The sequence below is a fragment of the Dermacentor andersoni genome, chromosome 2 (assembly GCF_023375885.2).
Source record: "Dermacentor andersoni chromosome 2, qqDerAnde1_hic_scaffold, whole genome shotgun sequence".
Taxonomy (NCBI): domain Eukaryota; kingdom Metazoa; phylum Arthropoda; class Arachnida; order Ixodida; family Ixodidae; genus Dermacentor; species Dermacentor andersoni.
Window position 1 is genome coordinate 50,220,625 of NC_092815.1, and position 10,439 is coordinate 50,231,063.

A 10,439-nucleotide genomic window follows, 5' to 3' on the forward strand; every position below is an offset into this window, starting at 1 on the left:
ATTTAAATTATATTGAAGCATAGAGGGAAAAAAATTATCTTGCTATATTAGAAACTATTCTGAGAAAGCAGTATGCTTTTTTTGGCACTGCAAGTTTACCACCGACTGGCACAGAATTAACCGCACACACACAAAACAAAAATACCCGTTCCTTCCTACTTAAGTTCATAGAGCGCAATGTTCCGAAGCCAATCTCTTTTCAATAAAAATGACTTTTAGTCGTTCTTCTCTGTACATCAAATACATATATCTTTCTCAATGAACGATCATTCGAACCTAGGCGCAGCTGTTGAATAAAACAGATCTTGTGCAACTGCGGCGCATAAATGAATGGTGGACCACCAGCTAATAGGCACAAAGATGTCGACTCAGAGAAAGAAATCAGAGACTTGTTGCAACACGGAGTGTCTGGCCGCTTCAATAAGGTGACCTATGCGCGAATACTCCATCCGTTACTAAAGTCATTCATTAGGCAGTAAGCAGTTGTCACACGCAGAAAATATAGCACTAAAATCAAGCAGAAACATGGGAGAGAGCTGACCATGAGTACTTAATCACACCTCCTATACATTATCACACCTCCTAAGCCCTCGTGTTCCTTTCACACCCTTCTTCTTTGTCTGGTTTTACCTCTATATTTTCGACATGAATCAATACCGACTTGTTCAGCTCACTCTCCCCATTAACACCATTGTCGTAGCTTATAAAACTCTGAATTAACGTTTGTTAGGGAAGGCACCCGAATCTCTTCCTCTCGTTCGATTGGTCTGCGGCGAAAACACGAAGGTCTTTACAGACGTCGGGGAAAAGGATCAAGAAAACGCGGGCTCCGCACTTCGCTTCGCGTTGCTCAACTTTAAGCAGTGAAGAAGTCCTTCAATGAAATAGAGTGCTTAGCCGACGAATCGAAGGTGCTTAGATGAAAAAAGCCAGAAAGAAATCCAACTCGGTCGTATTAAAAGCACTCTACCTATAGGTATCCTCTTGCCTCCCGCATCAACAGAATCTTCCGGTCGGCTTATGAGAGGTAGTGCTTGTTTATCGAGCTTTCTCTTGAACTCACATCACTGCTCCAGACGCAGTTCAGTTGGCACCGGCTAGAACAGTTTTCACCACGAAGCGCAGCATCACTGAAATATAATGCGATAGGCTGAGCAATTGTAATCCAAGCGGAACGTAGGTGTTCGAAGAAAACATTGTCAAAGAAAACCGAAAACTCTTTTGATATTATCAACTTCCTTTAGATAACCTCTGCATCAAATTTAACACCTGGGTGCCTCTGAGTTTTGGGGACTGAATTCATTTATCTATTCCGAGGTCAACACTGAGGGAACATGTTATCTATGTTTCATCTGCCTGTCAGCTGGTTGCGTTGATAGCAACCTTCTAAGCATGTCTTTATTCCCGGGTGCATTAGTTCTGGGATACTTGCGCATTTTCACATAACTCGTATGATGCGGGCGTTCCTTTTGTAATATTTCGCACTATAAATAAGTCATCGAATTTCCATTCAATCATTTTTAACAAACATAACACTAACCCCCGAACAAAACAAGTTCTCGGCGCTCACGCATTCTTGCACCGAAGTTGACTCTGTTCCTCCCAAAAGCATTATACAAATTTGTTTATTCTAGAAAACGAATAAGGAAACATGACAGCCAGTGATTTGAAACCCAGACGTCATTCGCCCATGGAGCTAACTATTGTAACTGTCACAAGCGAGAAACCTGTTTCACGAAAACTGTGTCCTGACAAATAGCCATCGTATTGTTTTTATGCGATCCTCTATGTGTATTACTGCTTCCCAGGGCAAAGAGGCAATGTCGAAGCACAAAGAATAAATGACCATCCGTGGTTTCTTAGTGGATATCGTGTTGGGCTGCTAAATACGATGTCGCGGGATCAGATCCCGGCCCTGGCGGCCGCATTTCGACGAAGGCGAAATGTAGAGTACAACCATGTACTTAGCTTTAGGTGCACGCTAAAGAACCCCAGGGGGTCCAAATTAATTCGGAGTCCCCCAATATGGCGTGCCTCATAATCAGATGGTAGTTTTGGCCTGACGTCGCCTGGCAGTCAGGCGAAATGGGAGTGGTCCGAAAAGGTTTTCGACCAATGGCGGAAGGCTGATTGCCGAATTGGAATAGAAAAGTTTGGACTAGCTTTACGTTATAGCACCCCTGCTGTGGTCATGTTAGCGTTTTCTATATTTCTTTATTTATGGCATAACGTATTGCACGATTTCTCAACGCTATATTGTTTGTCAGAGTTATTGCTGGCTGTTTCGCGTTACTGAGAAGGATGCATGTAAAAATTACAAACGAGTATAGTTTCTTGTCTTTGTACGGGTGGGAAAGAGAGGTGGGGGGGGGGGGACTTCGTCAGGCAGTTGCATCTGCCTTTAGCCCTTTCATTCTAGACAATGTTTGAATAATAAATAAACAAATAGAATCCAACATCACCCTTGGCTAACATATATGCTCTTACGAACAATTTTAGCGGGAGAACAATTTTGCGAATACTGACACTGGTTTAAAGCGCATTATTCTTTCTGCCACGTCTAGTTTTTGCCACGTCTAGCACATAATAAGTTTTCACTTATTATGTGCTACGTGGCTCTGCCGTTCTGTATTTATCTTCAAAGATTCCATTGCACGATGCCACACCAGCTTGGCGCGGTGTACGTCGGTGTTTCTTTTTTTTCTCTTCAGGAGTGAACTTGTTCGGCTTTAAAAATTTTAACAGTCTCATTTACTACTTCACAAAAGAAGAGATTGACGCTGTTTCGCCGTAGTTCTCTTTTCAAAAGACTGCAGTAGTACCACGCACAAATCCGACCAATGGTTTCGTCGTTTCTATGTTCATGCTCAATAGTTTCGTTTCACATTCAGAACCTTTTTGTATTGATATTCAATATTTCTTAGCCGTCCAACTGCGTGCGTGTGCTTTAGTAACACGGTTTCTCAATTCCTATTCGGGCAAGAGATCACTATGCGCTCGTACTATGGTCATAGATGTGCCCCTTTACATTGGGGCGCCGCTTGAAGAACCAGATGGAACGGTGTCTAAAGCCATTCTGTTCACAAATAAAAGTTGTCCTGCAAGCACAGCGTGCACCAACTTCCTGTTGTTTATTTTCGCCCATCTTCTCGTCGGAAAACAAGATATTGGTCCCAAACAAGGGTTCGATATTACCCCTTAAACGTGAGAGTGTTCGCCATGGAAAAACAAAACACCCTGCACACATCCATAAGGGCGTAGAAATGTTTTGGTGATATATGGAGACAGTTGTGCACTGCGCTGAAATCTATATATATATATATATTTTCACTTCTTCTGTATTTGTCTCCGATACCCGAGCTGAATGCTCGATGTCGCTATGCATTTTGTATTCGCGGCGCGTCTTGCCTTCTGCTGAACGGAGCGCATGAATAGGCCCTGTCGCGCCACACTGCGACATAATACGTGCATCTCCACGCAGAAGTTGCAAAATTTCACAATTTCAAGTTCCCGTTTTACTATGTAATAACACAATACCTTTGCTGCTTTGCTGAAATGGTCCCAGCACGATAGAGGCACCACGGTGCATCGCCCCCAGTACCTTTTACGCACGTTGTTTCCCTTTGCTATACAGTGGCTGTCAGCGACGAGTCTATAAATATGTCCCCGTGTGAGCCTAGTCTCTATTCTCATTTTGCAGTACGCGTACAATCGCGCGTGTCCCGAATCGCTGATGCGTCCCATTTCATTCACTGATGCGGATAGCAGGTATGTAGTAACACGAACTTCTGCGCGTCAACAAACTGGTTTCAAAATAAATAACTTAAAAAAGAAAAATAAATTAAGGCAAGCGCATCTTCAGTGTCATTGACCTTCGTGCCTTGCTTTCTTATATTTCTTATTTCTTATTTATTTTCTTATTTGTTTTAGGCAGGGTCTAACAGACTTTTTTTTTAATCGTCTGTGCATAGATAGCAGCGATCCGCTTTTCCAGGTCTAATTACGAAACTGGTGGACGTTACTAGCAGGACAACGCGCAATTTCCAAGGAGCTAATTAAAAATATTCACTGATTTATTCACATTATGGCATATGCTCCAAATGTGAAATGGAAGCCAAACAATAGTTAAATCATGTTTGATGAACAGTAATACTAAATCCATCATTATTTTCGAGAAATTCCGCCCTAAAATGTGCTGCGATAACGTGGTCATTCCAGCTAACAGTTTCCCAAAAGTGTGCGTCAACCTGCTCGGGGTGCTCTTGAATGTAACGCCAATGCATTTGTTTGTTTGTTTTTTTTTTGTGCAGATTTTGTAGGTGGATACCAGGCACGTGGCGCAGTCGTAGGATTTCCGCTAAGTAGACATCACCTCACTACAGTCTGGGTACAATTTCACAATTGGAACATGTGTCTTAAAGCGAATAACTAAAAAATCAATCAGTGAATATTTTTTTACTGGCCACCAGGAAATCGCTACTACTTGCCGCGCAAGTAACGAATGCCGGAAGTTTTTGCATTCCACCCCCATCTAAATACGGCCGCCGAGGCCTGGATTTGATCTCGCGCCCTCAGGCTTAGCAGCACAACGCCATACCAATTGCGCGACCTAGGCGGGCGCACAACGAAAAAAAAAACATAAAGAAAAGAAACGCGATAATGCATGACTATTTGGCTAATACAGTCTTGAAGTTACCGCCGAGCAAATATATACTGGTGCAAATTTTCGTTCTGGGACCGAAGACAACGTCGACGTAACCGCACACAGCGATGGGTGTCGCAGCCGGAAAAGTATATATAGGTCAGTGTATATGTTCGCAGTCCCCGCGTCTGCATCGACATGACGCACCTGCTGCTTTCATGGTGATTTACAGACACATGGGGAGTAAAACCGACCACACGTGCGCAACCTCTAAGGCACAGCAAAATATCACTGGAAACAAATGCCACGTGCTCTGCCCGATGACATGCATTTCCCACACGGAGAAAAGGACGCGTTATGTTATGACTTAAGGTAATATATAGCAATGATATAGGTACAAATGTGAGAGGTAGTATACGTCGCGGGTCCGTACTCCTCAGTGATCGTCTGATAGAGGCCGCGTTGTTGGGGCAAGGAGTGTAGTGAACTTACGACCTATTGTTTCATGAAACAATTACATTGTAACTTATTTTTCGCAATGTCGTCAAACCATATCTTTATCGTAGCTTAACGCACTTCTTCACTGCAATCGCAGTTAGAAGACTGCGACTGCAGTCTATAGAAGACTATAGAAGACTTTAGTGACCCATTGAGAAGTGACATTTAGGTTGGTTGCGGTGACGTTGTGAAGTCACAGTAAATAGTGACAAGGGTGTGAACAGCGAGTCCTGACTGCCACAAATTCTACACTACGCAGTGAAGGCTATAAACTGCGGCAATTTTTTTTCTAGCTCTAGCAAGCCCAAGAACCCGCGGCGGGCCTCCAAATTCAAGATGAGCCATCCGACGTCCCTAGAACACAGAAGCGACTCTTGACCGTCGTGCACACAGGTAGCTAGTGCGCCTTCACATTAAGCATACCGCTTGTCAGTAGTATGGGCACAGAATTTCGTGACGCATGAACTAGTCAACACTGCATCGATCTATTGTGGTGTGAAAGTTTAGCTTTGTGCGAGGATTACGCGATGCAGACCTCATTCAGCGAGATAAATAAAAGAGGATATCACCTAATAAATGAATGAACAAGGCCCCACACAAACTAATACATTCATTTTATTTCATCTTCCGGCGATAATACTTAAGAGGCGTCCATCACTAATGCCCTCTGGTAATTTTAGTTTGCCATCACGAACACACAAAATGAACAGCCTTGTGTCACAGCGATCACACGCTCTGCCTAAGTGATTTCACGCCTGTCTGCGAACAATTACTCTCCGCACCATTCACACGCACCCTTTGCTGCCGCGGCTACAGCAAGCCCCCTTGTCCTAGTTTCATGTTCCGCGTATTCCATCATGCTGGCGTGCCAACTTTTCCATTACTGCACCTTGCCGTGCATACGACGTTCATATGTTCAACACGAAGATCCATCTTCGTTTGGTCTCCTCTCCCCGTGAGTCAAAGGGGGCGACGGATGAAAGCTGATTGCACGCTGGCTTGTGAAGACCATTTCAAGTTTAGCACTTCTGAAAGACAGATTGCTATAGGAGCGCAGCTGCCGCGCCCATACAAGGGTTTCTAGCATTGTCAGAATATATGAAGAAACGGTGAATACTCACAGCACGCAGCTCACGAATGAAGGTCATCTTCTTCCTTTTCTATTCGCCGACGCTTCTTCTTCTTCTTACGCTCTCACATTACGACGCGTAGATTTGTCACTTGGATTAAATTTGCAGAAGTGCTTGCAATGTACATGCAAGTAAAATAGTGACGAAATAAAGATAATATTAGTGGATCAGTACTAAGAAAATAATATAGGGGATGAATAGAACAATATAGTGAACACATAGGGGTATGTAAGCAAATTCATTGCGCATTAGTGCGCAATGTAAACTTTCAGCAAGATGGGAAGCACATGCAGAAAGGAAGCTATCAACAGTGGTTGAATTTATGTCGCTGTAGCCAACGGTTCGGTGAAGGGAGCTTCACCTTCTATCTTCTGCCCTTAAACCTCTATCCTCTTGCAATCTTCTGTCTTGTAAGGAAGCATAAGGGAGAGGTGGTGTAGAGGTAGAGCATCCGCATCGCGTGCAAGAAGACCGTGGTTCGAATCCCGATGCCGTGCAATTTTCCACCGGATTAAAAAGATACACGTGTTGATAAAATTGCATAAACAGGCCTGGAGTGTGGCCTGACCGCGGTGACCAGAACCGGTGACGCACTCCTTCACCAGAGCAGGATTGGCCTCCCTGGTGCAGCACTTGGCCACAACCTCCTATATAAATACAACAGTCAAACCCCGGCCCTGAGTCCCCAGCAGCTGCGAAGTAACTGGCCGCGGCGGCGGTCAGACCTGCGACGCAGCAGAGGGTGCTAAGAATCCTTGGCTCCGGACAGGCCGCCATTGGAATCTGAACCTGGCAACGCTTAACGCTAGAACGTTATCTAGTGAGACGAGTCTAGCAGTGCTATTAGAGGGCAGTAAATGGCATATAATGGGGCGCAGTGAAGTTAGTAGGACAAAAGAAGCATATGCAGTGCTAAAAAGCAGGCACGTCCTGTGCTACCGGGGCTTAGCGGAGAGACGAGAACTAGGAGTCGGATTCCTGATTAATAAGGATAAAGCTGGTAACATACAGGAATTCTATAGCATTAACGAGAGGGTGGCTGGTCTTGTTGTGAAACTTAATAAGAGGTACAAATTGAAGGTCGTACAGGTCTACGCCCCTATATCCAGTCATGATGACCAGGAAGTCGAAAGCTTCTATGAAGACGCGGAATCGGCGATGGGTAAAGTCAAAACAAAATACACTATACTGATCGGCGACTTCAATGCCACAAGAAGCAGGCTGGAGACAAGTCAGTGGGGGAATATGGCATAGGCTCTAGGAATAGCAGGGGAGAGTTATTCGTTCAGTTTGCAGAATAGAATAATATGCGGATAATGAATACCGTCTTCCGCAAGCGGGATAGCCGAAAGTGGACGTGGAGGAGCCCGAATGGCGAGACTAGAAATGAAATGGACTTCATACTCTGCGCTAACCCTGGCCTCATCGAAGATGTGCGCGTGCTCGGCAAGGTGCGCTGCAGTGACCATAGGATGGTAAGAACTCGAATTAGCCTTGACTTGAGGAGGGAACGGAAGAAACTGGTACATAAGAAGCCGATCAATGAGTTAGCGGTAAGAGGGAAAATAGAGGAATTCCGGATGAAACTACAGAACAGGTATTCGGCTTTAACTCAGGAAGATGACCTTAATCTTATGGGCATCATTAAGGAGTGTTCAATAGAAGTCGGTGGTAACTCCGTTAGACAGGATACCAGTAAGCTATCGCAGGAGACGAAAGGTCTGATCAAGAAACGCCAATGTATGAGAGCCTCTAACCATACAGCTAGAATAGAACCGGCAAAAGTTTCTAAGTTAATAAAACAAGCGTAAGACAGCTGACATAAGGAAGTATAATATGGACAGAATTGAACATGCTCTCAGGAACGGAGGATGCCTAAAAGCAGTGAAGAAGAAACTAGGAATAGGCAAGAATCAGATGTATGCGTTAAGAGACAAAGCCGGCAATATCGTTACTAATATGGATGAGATAGTTCAAGTAGCTGAGGAGTTCTATAGAGATTTATACAGCACCAGTAGCACCCACGACGATAATGTGAGAGAGAATAGTCTAGAGGAATTTGAAATCCCACAAGTAACGCCGGAAGAAGTAAACAAAGCCTTGCGAGCTATGCAAAGGGGGAATGCAGCTGGGGAGGATCAGGTAACAGCAGATTTGCTGAAGGACGGTGGGCAGATTGCTCTAGAAAAACTGGCCACCTGTATGCGCAATGCCTCATGACTTCGAGCGTACCGGAATCTTGGAAGAACGCTAACATAATCCTAATCCATAAGAAAGGTGACGCCAAAGACTTAAAAAATTATAGACCGATCAGCTTAGTGTCCGTTGCCTACAAAGTATTTACTAAGATAATCGCAAACAGAATCAGGAACACCTTAGACTTCTGTCAACCAAAGGACGAGGCAGCATTCCGTAAAGGCTACTCAACAATAGACCAGATTCACAGTATCAATCAGGTGATAGAGAAATGTGCGCAATAAAACCAACCTTTATATATAGCTTTCATTGATTACGAGAAAGCGTTTGATTAAGTAAAAACCTCAGGAGTCATGGATGCATTACGGAATCAGGGTGTAGACGAGCCGTATGTAAAAATACTGAAAGATATCTATAGCGGCTCCACAGCCACCGTAGTCCTCAATAAAGAAAGCAACAAAATCCCAATAAACAAAGGCGTCAGACAGGGAAGTACGATCTCTTCAATGCTATTCACAGCGTGTTTACAGGAGGTATTCAGAGACCTGGATTGGAATGAATTGGGGATAAAAGTTAATGGAGAATACCTTAGTAACTTGAGATTCGCTGATGATACTGCCTTGCTTAGTAACTCAGGGGACCAATTGGAATGCATGCTCACTGACCTGGAGAGGCAAAGCAGAAGGGTGGGTCTAAAAATTAATCTGCAGAAAACTAAAGTAATGTTTAACAGTCTCGGAAAAGAACAGCAATTTACAATAGGTAGCGAGGCAGTGTAAGTGGTAAGGGAATATATCTACTTAGGACAGGTAGTGACCGCAGATCCGGATCATGAGACTGAAATAATCAGAAGAATAAGAATGGGCTGAGGTGCCTTTGGCAGGCATTCTCAGATCATGAACAGCAGGTTGCCATTATCCCTCAAGAGAAAAGTGTATAACAGCTGTGTCTTACCAGTACTCACGTACGGGGAAGAAACCTGGAGGCTTACGAAAAGGGTTCTACTTAAATTGAGGACGACGCAACGAGCTACAGAAAGAAGAATGATGGGTGTAACGTTAAGGGATAAGAAAAGAGCAGATTGGGTGAGGGAACAAACGCGAGTTGAAATCAAGAAAAAGAAATGGGCATGGGCAGTACATGTAATGAGGAGGGAAATAACCGATGGTCAGTAAGAGTTTCGGACTGGATTCCAAGGGAAGGGAAGCGTAGCAAGTGGCGGCAGAAAGTTAGGTGGGCAGATGAAATTAAGAAGTTTGCAGGGACAACATGGCCACAATTAGTACATGACCGGGGTAGTTGGAAAAGTGTGGGAGAGGCCTTTGCCCTGCAGTGGGCGTAACCAGCCTGCAGCTGCTGCTGCTGCTGCTGATGATGATGATGGAGAGAAATAAAAGCACTTTATTTTGATCAGGCGCGTGGAGGTGTAAAATTCCCGTGTTGAATGCAGCCTTCAGGTCTCCAGAGGCGCTGACAGCACTTTCGCCTTAGGTGAACAGTTTTCGCTGAGCTTCCAATTCCGAGCTAGTCAGCATGCACCGTCGCTCACTGCTCGTGCATTGCGTCTCGGATGAGGGCATCGTTAGGAACTTTTCGGCAGGCCCACGTGGTGTGGTATAGGATGACTCGCTCAATGCAGAAAAGAAAAAGGAGTTGATAATGAATGGTGTACATCGCGTGGTCGCTGCAACCAGATTTCACTGCCACTGGGCACTGCAACAGACGGCAGAATACCTCTATCCGCAGGCACTACACACTTACCACGAAATACTACAACTCTGCCGTCTTTCGATGAGAACGATGCCGCCACTACTCCCATTCCTTTCCAGAGCGGAAGCCACGGCCTGGAGAAAACTCCAGACCAACACCTACCCCTCAAATAAGGTTCCTCCATGCATTATACAGAGAAGAGGAAAGAGACATCGAGCCTATGCAGTCCTGTTTTTAATGGGACAGTATTATATTTCCCAGGA